This window comes from Zootermopsis nevadensis, unplaced genomic scaffold (assembly GCF_977971745.1).
Source record: "Zootermopsis nevadensis isolate Lab colony 2312 unplaced genomic scaffold, Znev_1.0 Znev_ptg000025l, whole genome shotgun sequence".
Classification (NCBI taxonomy): Eukaryota; Metazoa; Arthropoda; class Insecta; order Blattodea; family Termopsidae; genus Zootermopsis; species Zootermopsis nevadensis.
Genome location: NW_028259157.1, coordinates 6793847 through 6809159, shown reverse-complemented (window position 1 = coordinate 6809159; position 15313 = coordinate 6793847). Strand labels below are relative to the sequence as shown.

Genomic DNA, 15313 nt, shown 5'->3' with positions numbered 1-15313 from the left:
TGTCATGTATTCTTCAACATGCCGGCTCTAGCAGTGGTGGTGAGTATGCCATGAGTCTTGAATAGACGATATTCTTTTAGGCCTACTTTTGAGGATGTGTGGTACTTGAGATCATAAAACGTAATATATTAAAAGAAACGAGTGGGGTAAAAAGAGTCCCACTCTAATTTAAAGTACCCAATCCTGGAAACACACAGTCAGAAATTTAACGTAATTCCTTTTTCTTTATGATAGTTTATTGAAGATTGGAATCCGCTGTTTCAAATCCAGTAGCATTTCGAGTATCAAACTGCATTTAAATAGATATTATTGTAATTTTAACTCGATATTTTTCAAATCGAAACCCTTATTAAGAAAATCAGCTGTGTTCGAGTTTAATTTAATGGAAAATAGGGTTCTGTTGTGCGAACCAAAGTTAATATAGTAAATTTAATCTAAATCCTTCGAGTTGTTTCGGAGATGAAACATGCTTAATTACGGAAGGGTACATTTCACAGTTGTGCGTTAATTTATTCATATTTTACATAAAACTTATAAAAATAAATATAATGTAACGTATTTTTGCCTGTAATAAGGAGCAGATGTGGAAGAATTGTCTAAATGTGTGTAAAGATGCAAACTATTTTTATCGATCCGTTTAGAAAAGTGACAGAAATTTTGCCCTTCTGATTCTTTCACACAGAGTCAGTTAAATACTTTGGTTTAAAACCGATACAATATTTGCTGTGTAACTAATTTTGTCAAAAAATAAGAAATATTCTTGTCTTTGAAAATCGGAGCTACTGGTACAGTATTATGGCGACAGAGAAGAATTCTAGAAGTGATACTGTTGAATTGCAGAGATATCATGCTTGGCTTATTTATTAATTTTAAACTGTCATTATATTAACGTCATGTTCGTTTTTATTTAGTGTAAGTAGTCCTAGCTAAATAATCTTAAATCAAAATTCTGCCTTATTAGGAAAGAAGAAGTTGTGATTATTCAGTGCTTATGATTATGAATAAACTCAGTGAAGTAGTTACATTAATAGATTAATTTAAGGGTATTTAACAATGCCTTTAAATTGCATAGATTACATAGTGTCGAATGACTGAAAGGGTGCGGGAGGAAATATTCATCTATGATAAGGAAAGTTTTCAGATTAAACCGAAGGAGACTGATAAACGCAGAAATCTAACATGATATCCGATCTCTGTGCCGAAATTTGAACCCAGAACCTCCCGAATACGGAGAGGAAGTGAAATAGGTTACACCCGAAGTTCGGTATCAAAAATAATGGTGGAAATTCTTTTATTATCTATCGAATACATTTTTAATATTGTTAATTGTTAAATCTTCATAACAGATGAAGCAAGAATTATTAAAGGTACTAGATAATTCTGTAAGGTGAAATGTTCAACAGCGTTAGATTTTTGTTAGTCGATGTCGTATCATAATTTGGTGGTGCGTATTCAATTAAAATGCAAATTCCATTCTTATAAGTATTCATGAAATGTGTGACTTGCGTAGGTAATATTTTTGTAATGGATTTACTGACATTTTGTGTACTAATTTTTTTTGTTTCGTCCTTTAAAGTATAAATTTTTTTAGGTTTTATAAGGTAAATGGGCTTTCAAAGCGGATACGAATTTTAATTCTTCAAAGTTCTGACGTTTATGTTGCTGCATTAGACAGTGTGAGTGTGTGAACTGAGTTCTGATGGATTAGGTTAGGGTCAAAGGGTCGATATTTTCAGGAACGGTTTTGGTCCCATAAACGGCGGGGAATTTTTGACCAAATGAGTAACTACCAGATTTTAAAAGAAGAACCTTGATGCGTGGAGTTGGTCATTTCTCTCTCTCTTTATGTGTGGCTCTACAGTCCTTGAAGGATCTTGCCTCCTAACACATGGGAGGTCTCTTAATCAAATTTAGACTTTTGGTAGAGGAATTAGTCATTCATCCATGGATAAATACGGCAGATTATAGCAATGCAAGCTTCTCAGAATTAATGGGATTATTGGAATGGCTCACATGTTCATTACGGAGCAGATATAAACTATATCGTCAACTGACTGATTGAATAATTAAGTAACCAACCACCTCCATGCTAAAATATCTTGTAGGAAGTTTATAAATACTCAGATAATCAAGAAATTTCTTACGATCCGCTAATATTCCAAGCCACCACGTTAGCACGTTCACACCCTCCTACTCTATAATTCATTTTAACATGGTCATACCATCTCTGCTATGTCTTCCAAGTAATCTGTTATGTAACAGGTTTCCGACCAAAATTGTGCTTGCTTTTCTTACTTCACCAGTGTTGAAATCTACATTATATGCCCTCTTAATCCTCCTTGATTTAATCAAAATAATACTATTAGGCGAAAATTATAAATTATAAAGCTTCTCATAAGTATTTCTTTTTAATCTCTTGTTACTTTATCTTAGACCAATGTCTGTTCCCTGGCACTTCATTCTCAGATAACTTCAAATTAGTTCTTCTCTTAGAGTGAGGATTGTTGCTTAAAAAGCTACGCAGACGAGCAATCGATATTATGCTTAAATAACAACGAATAAACTTTGAGCATCACGTAACTAATTCCTGTGGAGAACTCGGAGCAAACTTCTATGCACGCAGAAGCAGCCCAGGGATCCGATCCGTCTTTAGAAAGTTCTGCTTTTCTGTTCCTCAAACGGAAACATTCGGATCGATTCCGTTTTCATCTGTCGGCTCCGCGCTATGACTTAAAGGGGCACGATGAATTTTGTATCTCTGCTCCTAATTTTCCTTTTAATTTATGATTACGTTCCCACCCTTGTCCATACCATTTTAAATTTTTCAATCGAAAACACCATAAAATAACCAAAAAACAACGAACCATAAAAACAGTTATTTGTCTCTGTCTTCCTGTCAGTATGTTCCTGTATCCACACATTTCGTTTCAGAAACCACTTGATGGATCAAGACTAAGGATGAAGATGGCTGTCTTCTGCGTTGTAACGCCGTGTAGTCTGATAGATGTTAACCGACGTTTCAGAGGTCGTTGCTGCCTCTATCATAACGATGCTACAACCCAGATGACTCATCGTCCTGATGATGGAGGCAACAAGGACTTCTGAAACGTTGGTAAACTTCTACCACACTAAACAGTGCAACAACCCAGAAGACAGCCATTTTCCGCAAAAACAATCATCCGGAGAAGTGTCCCGCGTTTAGGGAAAACACAGAATCCCGCCATAAGACCATATAATGAACCAGTTTACTGCATACAGTATTTCTCCGAAATACATTTAAATCAAGGATTTCAATAGATATCCGTTATATGTTGTTATATTGATACAAAATCGTACGTGTTTATGATTTTATAAATTGTTCATGAACCTAATTCAGCTCTGTACGAAATATCATATATTACTACTTTCATTACGTAATTATCATGTTTATTCATACATCACTTTGTTCCTAATAACCAACTTCAATATCTCATCAGATTTTATACAATGGGCAGATTTACGGTTTTTTCAGGGATTCCATAAATTACGGCATTTCTTTTTATTACCAGAAAACTACACGATACATTAATACACTGAATCCCATATCACATCGAAATCAGCTACCATCAATAATATTAGGATTAAACCCCTATCTACGCTATGTTTATCATATAGCCTCTTTATTTGAAGCTTTCTGTCCTAAAGCCTGTATCAGTTTTTGATTCGCCTTTCAGAGTTACAAGTCTTCCATCACAACCTTTTCATTTAATCCCAATAATGTTACCTTAATTTTAAAAATTATTAAGCTGCTTGTTGTGTTATTTCTTCTTTCGTCCGTTTTAACATTTTAAATGCAGTTAAAGTTCTTTCTACGGATTGATGTACCGCATTTCATGCACATGCGAGACAGCAGATATAATTCAGTGTCATTTTGAAAATAACTTTATTTCAAAGACCTTAATTTTCAGGAACTAAAGAAAATAGTTGTTACCACTTTTGTCAATCCTATCAAAACATTGCAAGCCAAGAAATAATTGGCTAGAATCTTGTTAAAATCTTGCCCCCATTCTATTTATATAAAACAACTGATATTTCTAATCAAATGTTTGAAATTTTTGAAATAATTTTCTTTCTTTCAGGGAGACTTCTACTACGTACAGTAACTGCTTTAAATTATTGTTCTACTTTGTCACAATCTGCCCATTATTTATTTGCTTCCAAATATATCTCTTATACAATATCTTAATCATATCAGTATTGGCCTATCTGAATCAATTTTTAGCAGTAATTTTAATATTATAAATCGTAAACACTTTTTCCGTATCCTAACTCCAGTTGACTGTCATTTACTTGAATTATGTATGTATTATGTAATATTTTAGTTTCTTTTAACTACAAATCGATAATGTCAGCAATGTCTGAATACTGAAACAGAGTTTACCTTTGCAGTTATCGATGTCGCTTCTGTTATATACACGCCACGCCGATGTTTCATCGTAAACACATTTGTATTATTGTAGAATGTAGGGCACAAGAGGTCTGATCTCTCTTATTTTTAGAGCATTAACAGGCTGGTTCTTTATGAGCCTTATTCAATGCGAGAACTGTAGGTGTTCCTTGCTCTCGAAGATCAAAAGTGTGCTTTTACCATCCTCTAGTGTCTAATGATGCAACGAAGCCTTGGTTTAGTACGCTGTGTTCAAAGTGCATATAAAAACATGGCTGGAATGCAACTTCGCTCGCACAATAACCGATAATAAAGAGAATAAATTTACCCTAGAAACGACCTTATTCCAGAAATAAGGCCCTTTCAAAAGCGATGTCAGTATCAATGCTGCAATGTGTGCAGTGATGCCTTGTCTTTGCAGATGTATTTTGTATTTGTATGCGTAGAACACGAAGGCGTTTTTAATTATTTTTTCCAAAACCGAATAAAGCTTTTTTCGAAATGATTGATTGAATTATGTTTTTGCCTTAGATAAAAACATGAAATTGCTTTCACAGTATGCCGTTTTCGTAAATACATTAGGCAAGCACTTGGAATGCGTTCTAAAAATGTTTATGGCATGTTAATTGTTTGCTGGATGGCGCTAAAATGGTGATAGCTTAAACATGTAAGCTGAATTTTGCAAAATAAAGAAAATAATATTTCCCAGGTCGGGTTCAGTTCGGTATAATTTCTTTATAAGAACATTAGGGTAGTTATTCTGAGATATATCACGGCAAGAGAGTATTTCTGTCACTGATGACGAGACTTATCGAAGGTATACGGGGAAGGTGTACGGGTTATGAATCGACATGTTGATGTCCGTCTTCTGGGTTGCAGCGCCGTGTAGTCTGATAGAAGTTTATCAAAAAGCGTCTTACCTCTGAATCATTGATTAACTTTTACCAGACAATACAGTGCTACAACCCAGAATACAGCCTTCGTACTCACAGCTGTGAGAAACTCAGATTCAACCAATACGTGTCTGGTTTGTAGCATGGAAAATTCTAGAACGTTAACATTTAAAAATTTACATCAAAACACCCAATTTAGTAACTGTCAGATTAAAGGACAGATTGTATGTATGAGTTAAGATGCAAATAGTTTAACGGATGGGTGCATTCTGTATTTGACTCTCAGAGTCTTAAACGGAAAACATTTATTAACCCTTTAAATTTTTGGTAAAAATATGAACCATCTGATTTAATATTCAGTAATTCCGAATTTTTCATTTATGTGCTTCATATGATTCTCAAACATTATTTATTTAAACAACATTAAACACTTGATATTTTTAATGTAGAATTATTGTGTTTTCAGGTGTGGGCCGAATTCTTAAATGTTATTTGGACGAGTTTTGCCGTAAAAGGGCTAATCAGCATTGAAAATATTAAAATAAACCTGTAGTAACTGTATATTTTCTACACGCCATTTGTCGTTGGTGTAGTGTTGCCTCATATTTGTAGTTTCTGTGCTGTCTTTTTATTCAAAGAAGTCTTATTCTGTTATTATATCTCCATGACAACGCATAATTTATATTGCTGAGAAACTGCTGTTGAGAGATGGCGAGACACGCTTCTTTTCAGTGATCTCTTCAAATATCAATTTAGTCCAGCCCAGTAAAGCCAGCGGGCAAGTTGACTTGTGTTCAAAGCCTTCTCCTATTTCGTTCCCATGTAGGTGAATTTTAAGAGAGGTGGTATTAGTGTAGAACGTATTCACTAGATCCCTAGTTTATTAATAGTTGGAAATATATATGAACATAAAACAAAATTTTCCCATAAAATTAAATTGCCTTTCACCGTGTAAAATAAAAAAAATACATAACAGTACTTAGTGTAGCTTTACTGTTTGAAATTGCTTCCTAAATGTTGAAACATTTACACCAGTATTAAAACACTTCTGTGACTGCCAATAGAAAACTTTCATATTCACGCTAATATTAAAATAGTTCTGCTGCTGCCAATAGAACAAAATGTTGTCCTTCAGAAGTCTTCTGAATTTGGGCCACAGATGTTCCCAGAATGAATTATCGTCCCTATCTGAATTTGTGTATACAATCCGATAATAACTCTATATGTATGTATTTATTCAGTCTGACGCAAGTTCTAGAGGGTGGATAGCAACTCCCTGGTCCTTGTCCTTCTGTTTTACACACTTTCTTTTATGGTTACTTAAATTATTTTCCTGCTCTAAGAAAATCTTTAATCTATTCTCCTAAATTATAGTATGTCACTAATTTATTGAAATGGCGTTTGTCACTCAAAAATACAGTCTATAATTAACAGTTTGTACTTCTCTTTCTGTCTTAATGACTTTGCCTTTAGGCACCTATTCTCAGTTATTTGTTTTTATCAGTCACTATCTTAAAAGTTGGGCATATTACCCTCTATTAATCGCCCGTAATTACAGTACACATTCCACCTATTAATAAGTCTGTGTATTTACGTTTATCTATTCAAACTTAATGTCCATATTATTAATTATTACTACTTATTTGTTCTTAAAAATCTAGAGTACAACTATCGTGATATAATCTATTAAATTTTGTGCTTCAACCACTGTGCAAGTTTGCTTATTTAATGTTTGCTCTTTATTATTATTATTATTATTATTATTATTACTATTACTATTATTTTATTCAGATACTCACATGTGCCAAGATAAGTCGACAAACAACTGAAGTCTCTAACGAGAAAATGGGTGCGCTCTGACGAAGATACGTGTTTGTTATGAGAATGTTACAGAGAGTGGACTAAAATATGAGAATGCTAGTACACTCCAGCCCACGGTAGTTTCGTTTCGATGTCCTATACTTAACATTAAAAATTTATTCGTTTTGCTGCTAAATGTACTATTTATGTTTAATAGGTAAAATCATATTTGCGGCACGCTCCGTGCATGCATGATTGTTGCTACCTATATTGGACAACTCAACAGGTCAGTCGCCGTTTAAAACAAAAATTAATATAATTAGACTTAACAAGTTCACTATAAGAGTCACTTCCAAATTTTATAAATTTATGGAGCAGAGTCCTTCTTGAGAAGCTGATAACAAATTCAGTCAAGAAATTTTCCAAATTTTATGGAACCCGTGATATAATTACTTTGCTCGTAAGATCAGTCCCTACCCTGAGCTACATTTATCCAATCACCTATTTCTCTGAGAACCATTTTAACAGTTACGACCGGGTTTTCTTTTCTCCAGTCCTTCAAACCAAAATAAACTTGTTTCTCATCTCTGCTGTGCGGAACACATGCTCGTCCTATCTCATTGCATTGTGCTGGCACCTCTATAACATTCGAAACTATAGATTTTTAGCAACAGGTAGAAGTAATTTTTCTCCAGTGCTTAAGAATCACATCATGACGACATATGGGGGTTTGAGGCCAATCTCCTAGCATTCTTAACCTCGGAAGTGCATATAAGTGGTAATCAGTGTCACGCTCTTCTCGCTTTACCCTTTGTACTCAATGGATATGAGGTCATGTGAGCCACAGAGGCTGTCTGGAGGCTGGGCAAGGAGAAAATTTCGTGTTACAGCGTTTTTGGAATACTGAACTCAGTCAGCTACACGACAGATATAGGTGTGGCCTTTGTTATGAACATTTTAATTCGGTATTGTCTCTTTATGCACATTCCATATAGGTTTTTGAATGTTCATATATGTGTATACAGACGGATGTTGCGATGTTATATGTTCGGAAATTTTAGTAATATTAGCGATCTTCTCAGAAATATTATCGCAGAAATTAACGAACAGAAGTTATTTGTAATAATTCTTTAGTTGATAGGTAAATAATGCAATGAAAATTTTTCTCTCATCTCACTTGTTGCGATGTGTGTAATATTATATCTGTTGTCCTCAAGTTTTCGCGTCTGGAGTTCAATGTGAAACTACGGGTTTTGGGGACAGGCTGAGTTGAATGTAGATAGTTATCCGACGTTTCTACGAACATTACATTTGTCTTCTTCAGGGTTAATGTGTAGAGGTTGGGCATTTTTAGAAGCCTTTCATAGGACAGGAAGTTGATGGTAAACAGAATTTCATGGCACTGATATGTGGATCGACATCCACTGCCTGCCCTGTGTAAGACTTCCAGAAACGCCCAACCTCTACACATTCACCCTGAAGATGGAAAATACAGTGTTTGCCGAAACGTTGAATAACTATCAACATTCCACGCAACCTATTCCCGAAATCGAAGTTAAATACACTTTAAATTATATCTGCTGTCTGCGTTGCTATATGTCAGAAAATTTCTTTGATAAGTTCGGCCTCACGAGTACAGAATATCCACAGGATAATTTTGATTTAGAAAATTATTTGTGATCTGCACAAAAATTTAATGCGCGAATGGCTGTTACAACAAATTGTTATAGAAATTGAAACCATTCAAAGGAAACCTATGTTTATATTATTATTGACATTTCTTGAACTTCATAAAACCATAGAAATATAACAATTCCAAGTAATCTCATCATAATCCAAACTAAGGTAGGCTAATAACATTTTATAATATTCTATGAATAACTGTAATTAAATGATTTTATAAGTATAATAACAATTTACGTAATTGGCTATCTTCTGAAAGTGTTTATAATTATCTGCAATGAATACTTTTGTTTTAAGTACGTGAAAATGCGTGAGTTATATAGAAAATTCTGTTGTAAAAATCTTATTTTCGGGAATGCTTCCGTTTGTAAAAACCGCAGATACGAATTTATGTGAGGGAGAATAGGACAAGGGACACACAAACAAAATTTAATCCTCTGCAGACAATTTAGGAAAATACTGCCACTAAATATTATAACAACCGAATCTGTATTACCTACTTTCCAAATTGAATGTATATGTACGAGCATTATAATGTAATTTGACTGGGAAAATTTAAACATTTAAAATGAACGGAGTGCGTTGTTGGTGGTATTTAAAATAGCAAAAAATTAATCATGTTTACCGTTTTATTTTTGTTTTTGTACCACTATTTATATTGGGAATGTGAACAACTTTCATATTATCTTTTTCCTTGGTGCTAAACTAGTGTCTGCTTAATTGAAAAGTGCAGAAGTACTCAAAAAAGTTTCATATGGTAATTAAAATGATGTGGTTGCACGTAAAACGTGGCATTGTTTCAGAAAACATTCTGCTTGGCGCTTTTGGTGTAGACTGCAGACGATTTAAAACGTTTCTTGAGAATCAAAAGCTGCGACGGCTACCCTGCAGGAAGTTCGTATAATCGCATGTTTTATTGTATTCTGCTGCATTTTAAGTGTACAGACTTGTCTCTAATTGGAGCACAGATGCAGTTGATTCATATAAATCTAACGCTACAAAATTGTATTGATTTTGAAGTTTCTGTCAAATGGTTTCATACTGTGGATATTTATAACTTGTGGAGGAAGATCAGTGCACATTCCGAAGTAGCACAACACGAAGGACTTCACTGAAGTCCTTACGTTGTGTGCAATCCTTGCTTTAGATGCATAACAAATGCATGGAGACTTCAATTCACGAGATGTATGTCAGGTGGCAGATTTTCGCTAAAATATAAACGACTATACACATTTCTTTTGCCGTGAATTATAAACGCTATTAAAAGTAACATATAACGTGTTTCAGAAATAAATGCTCCGATTTGTTTCACCTTACTGCCTGAATTAAGGTCTTTCGCAAAACTGCAAAACTTGACTGTGGTTGAAGCTGAAACCTAGAGACGTGCAGGTTTGTATGCAGTCTGGTCTTACGACGCAGCAATACAATAAATGGGTCTGCCTGCCACGTGTGTTCGTTCCCTTACCTGGTGCTGTACTGGTGCAGTTTCTGTGGTAGTGTGGTGGTGGGTGAGAGGTGCTCGCTGCGGTCTGTGTTCTCTCTTCTCTATCACCTGAAAATAGGCATGCCTATGTGTTGCACCCTAAAGTGTTCGCCTTGCTGCTATGAACGGGTTTCAAATTCCCGCCAGAAATCGTGCTTTTAGTCCGGCAGGTGGGCTGTCGTCTGTTCTCTTGCCGTTCGTTCGTCCGTCTGTCTGTCCTTAAATCGGCAGGTCCCTAACTCTGGATGACAAGCCCGAAAGTAGTAATGCCAACTTAACGAAGTGGCAAAGTCTTTTATATGGAGCCCTTCCCCCCCTAAAGGTTCGGTTGTCAAGTACAGTTGTGCGCGCGTATTGCTCAAAAGCTGAAAGACGATTCAAGTGCGCGTCGTCTTCCTGGTTTGTGTCGATTGGCTACCAGTTACATCGACACCTGAGAGGCTGGTCTCCTCGCCACCCACGCTCGCTGCGAGTGCCATGGCAGTCGGAGCCAGCATTGATCCTGTTCTGCAAGCCTTGCCTTGCGCACAACTTCGCGGGATGCATAATATCGATAGGCTCGCAGCTTGGAGGGGAGGGATGAAACTATTCTGTTTTGGCGGGAACGTGGGAGTAGAGCTAGCTGCTTTCAGAATGAAAGGCTTTATTCACCCGCAGTCACCCCCCGCCTTGGACTCCCCGCTCCATGTACAACCACCACCCCGCTGTCCATTATGCTTCGTCGCTGTTCTTTGGAAACTACACGCCGATGCCTGAAAAAGGCAAATAGCTCAGCTCAGATATTTAAAACAGCGCCAACATTCGTGTCCATTGCGTAATTTTATGAATGACACCTCGAATTTCACAGTAACAAATCCATTTTGTAATATAACAGGTATTACTCAGTGATGTGATAAATTCCTGCAAACGCAAATATCTGTCTCGCTCCTGACGTCTCTTAATCACAGTATAGTCATATTGACACCATATTAATGGAATTGTCATTCACATGTTAAGAATTCTCACAAAGGAGTTTCACGTCCAAATCGATTTTAAATTTCTTTAGGCTAACATATTATGAAAGTAATTATCTTCATGGCATAGGGTTCCCTTGACCAGCTGATAGTTGTTCAGCCAATTAAAACGTTCTGTTTTTTTATAGAAACGGAAGGCTCGTCATCGTTTTCACTTAAAACTGCCATTCTAAAATACTTCAGTCTATTTCACACTTTCATAACCTATCACTTAATGATCTAGCTTAATATTATCCTCACATCTACGACTGTGTCACCTAATTTATCGAACCATGTGGTACCTCCTCAATGGTTAGAATCTACCTCCTCTGCTGGCCCCGTCACATCATTCACACCCCACTCAACTGCCACGGTTGGGTCTTTAAGACGACCCCCTTATCTTCGCACGTACATTCGCCCTGAGGATGGCATCTCCAGTAGTTGCCGAAACATTAGAATACAATGAAACCTCGATGAGCTTATTCTCGAAAGCCAGAGTTAAACATTGACTATACCTTCTTGGATTTCCAGGCAATTCACTGGTTTTCCTGATAGCGGTCTTTATAGTTGTTCAGTGTGCCAAGAGTAAAACACAGGAGTAATAATTATTTTGAAAAATACTTTTTTCAGTTTACTTAATTATCACTTATTATGTAATCACTCAAAGAAGTTATATCGGTAGCCAAATAATCCGTAATTAATAGTACTATGTTAAACGGTTATAAATGCATAGCTGAGTTGGCTTGACAAAGCCTGGAAAAACCTAAGTATCAAAATATTTCCTTAATATCTATTTTCGAGTCGAACAGACACACGTATGGATAGAATTAAAGTATAAATGAAGACGCAAATTTATTTATTCTCGGGGGCAAGACTGGATTATCTCAAAGTGACCGAGAGTTTTGTAAGAAAAATTCTGTTCTTGTTAAACTTCTATAGTTTTGAGATTAAACGACATTATTAACAATTCGGACGCGATATGTTAAAGTCTGATGTATGAAGAAGTAAACAGGAATACATGTCCCTTATATATCTGAAAACGTACTAAGTAAAATCAACCCACTTAGGAATAAAGGGAATACATCGCGTATTATATATAGACTTGAAATGAGATGGCTGATGCATTGCAGCATCAGAACTCGTATGTTCGATTTCGCATTCTCACGGCGGCGACTATGAAGATGGTTGTCTTCTAGGTCAGTGGTCTCCAACCAGGGGTACGCGTACCCCCGGGGGTACGCGAAGACATCTTAGGTGGTACGTGAAATTAAAAAAAATATATTTTTTATAATAAACACTGAATAATCAGTAATGTAATTTATTTAATTTATTTTAGATGTAGATTATATACTATGTATAACTTAAATTATACACCAACAACTTTGGGGGTACAAAGTTGAAGAGAAATTATATCTGGGGGTACGCGAACAAAAAAAGGTTGAATACCATTGTTCTAGGTTGTTGTGGCATGTAGTGTGTTAGACGTTTACCGACGTTCCATAACCTCTGAAATATCGGTCAGCATCTACCAGACCACACGGCGCAACAACCCAAAGACAGCCACAAATACAACACCTCCGATTCACTCTAAGGCAAAGTTAACGAAGGACGGCATTGGCTCTGCTGTTCAGGTTTGTGGAGAGAATGAAATAGCAGAATCAGCAGGCGGAGACAACGCGGCACCCAGTCCTGGAACGATCCCGGAAGCTTAGTTCGCGCGGTATCTGTTCTTTACAGCAGGACAGCAGGCGGGTGGAAAACAGTAAGGGGAAACACAGACGTCCGTAGGGACAAAACGTAAGCGCCTTTTTTTATCACTGGAACACCGATCGGTAGATAGTTGTGACATGGTTTTCAGAATTAATAAATCCTTTGTTGCAACCGCCAGTTGTTTGCGTACTAGCTTTCACACTTGTGTTCGTGTTTCTTTCACTCCGTGCGTGTAGTAAATAGGGTATGAAGTTAAATCCCTTGATCAGGTGATAAAGCACGTGACCACAAGTGTCAATCTGTTGTAATATTGATGTAACGAACATAAGTTCTACAATTTCATAGACTCCATTGAGGTTTATGATTGCAAAAATTTAATTCGCTTTGCCCAGATGGGTCTGGCGTCTCTTGGTTTATTATATTTTACGCTCTCTCTTTTGCAGGTGATACAAAATCAAGTACACTTCTCGTATTTCCTATGCGTTCTACATTAATTGCCACCCTCATCCTTTCGATCGCCATTATAGTGATTATTTAGTAATAAGTGCAGTTTGCCAAAGTTCTTATTGTGTTCACGCCAGCTTCATTCTTCACGCTGTATTGTTATAATAATCAAATCAAGGAGGATTGGATGGTTCATTGGGGTTGTAACATCCGTTGGCAAAATGCATACAAAGTTTGAGTAGGAATAGATGGGTGTAAAGTCTTAATTTATGTAGGGCTTAAGAATATGAACTGGTTTTATCTGAATATCAAATAAGTAACAAACAACTATTAACACTGTAAAAAAGACACTATTGCCATACGCGTTTCAACCTCAAGAGGTCATCATCAGTTGCATCTGGGTAATCAATTCATTTAAACAAACGGTTCAAACTGGATTTAGAAATAAATAAGGTGTTTCACAAAAGTTTTTTTTCAAACGATACTGCACTAGGTGTTGTTATTCACAGAGTAGAATTATGCACTTAGCTATTGATTCGATGATGACCTCTTGAAGTTGAAACGCGTATGGCGTGTCTTTTTTATAGTGTTAATAGTTGTTTGTTACTTATTTGATATTCTAATACACTACACGGTATGCAAAGTTTAATGGTTTTTATCTGGCTGAGAATAGTTTCCAGTTATAGGCTGTTGTGACGACGATAATAATACTTTGTGTTCTGTAAGAAGAAGAAATTACCTTAACTCCCTGAACGACTTGTCTCATTTCTCAAGAAGGGTTTTGCTATATCAGGTTAATTTAATTAGTTAGATAAACTGATAATGATGTTAAAAATTACTCGTAGCCCACTGAACACCTATCATTTACCTGTTGTTAATGAGCCAATATATGAGGAATCTCATTCAGGATCTTAGCTTAAATTCGAATACATAAATCTCGAATACGCAGGATTGCCTAATGCTGTCGAACTGTTTAGAAGGCACAGCTATTGAAATGTGCAACAATATACGAAGGCAGGATATTTTAATTATCTTACTGAATACAACAGGGTATCTGTTTCAGCACCGATACATCACGGCAGGTGTTTTTGACATTCCTAACCACCTCGGTGAAACATGGCGCACGTTAAAATGGCGCCAGCAAAACTGAATTACGGAGAACGGTAGACTCATTCAGCATATTTTGTAACAACATACGAACTTTGTGTCACAGTTAGAATGCATATTCATGATACAGGCCTACGTGACGTATTACAGGGTAACTCATAAATTAAATTGTTACGCAAGTATATGGAATTTTAGGTTTTCACGGCGTGAGGATGATTGTGATGTTCTTCTGGTCTTTGGCGTCGATAGATGCCAACGTTTCGGAGAAATACGCTGTGTCTATCTTCAGGTCTTCTGAGCTGAATGGAAACAGCACGTTTCTCCGAAACGTTGGCATCTATCGACGAGTCCACACGACGCCAAAGACCAGAAGTGCAATATTCTTGCGAATGTTCGACAAATATTTTAATTCATTTAAGTCTCACTAACTTGTGAAGTTACTGTTACATAAAAATTCGGATTTTACAACAAAATGAAGAACACTTGAGTTTTCAAGAGGAGGCCTTTGTAACATGTTACTAATTAATTACAGACATATGTTTTTGCAAAGAATATTAAATTTCAAATTGTTTATCTTTAATTTACAAGTTCTCTGATCTGTTCAAAAATCTTAGAAGTGTAGATATTTTAAGTTAGGGATGTTCAAACGTTCTTAGAAGTGATAGGCTCGCTGGCCGGGCCTTTCTTATTAATGTAGGTGGTCGGTATACAATTATCGGCTTTCTCATGTTAAACGGGTGTAATGAATTTGGCAAATTAAATATTTTGCGAAATA

General features: G+C 36.2%; 2 protein-coding genes across 2 annotated transcripts in view; one reads left to right on the top strand and one right to left on the bottom strand.

Annotated features, from left to right (window-relative positions):
- Nucleotides 1-10743, bottom strand: part of LOC110831380 (uncharacterized) — a 91907-nt gene extending 81164 nt beyond the window's left edge. The window contains exon 1 of the mRNA XM_022067305.2: nucleotides 10268-10743. The gene's annotated coding sequence lies outside the window, so the exon portion shown is untranslated. The remainder of the gene's footprint in view (nucleotides 1-10267) is intronic.
- Nucleotides 1-15313, top strand: part of LOC110831367 (serine/threonine-protein kinase pim-3) — a 215002-nt gene that overhangs the window by 105632 nt on the left and 94057 nt on the right. The gene's annotated exons all lie outside the window — the stretch shown is intronic.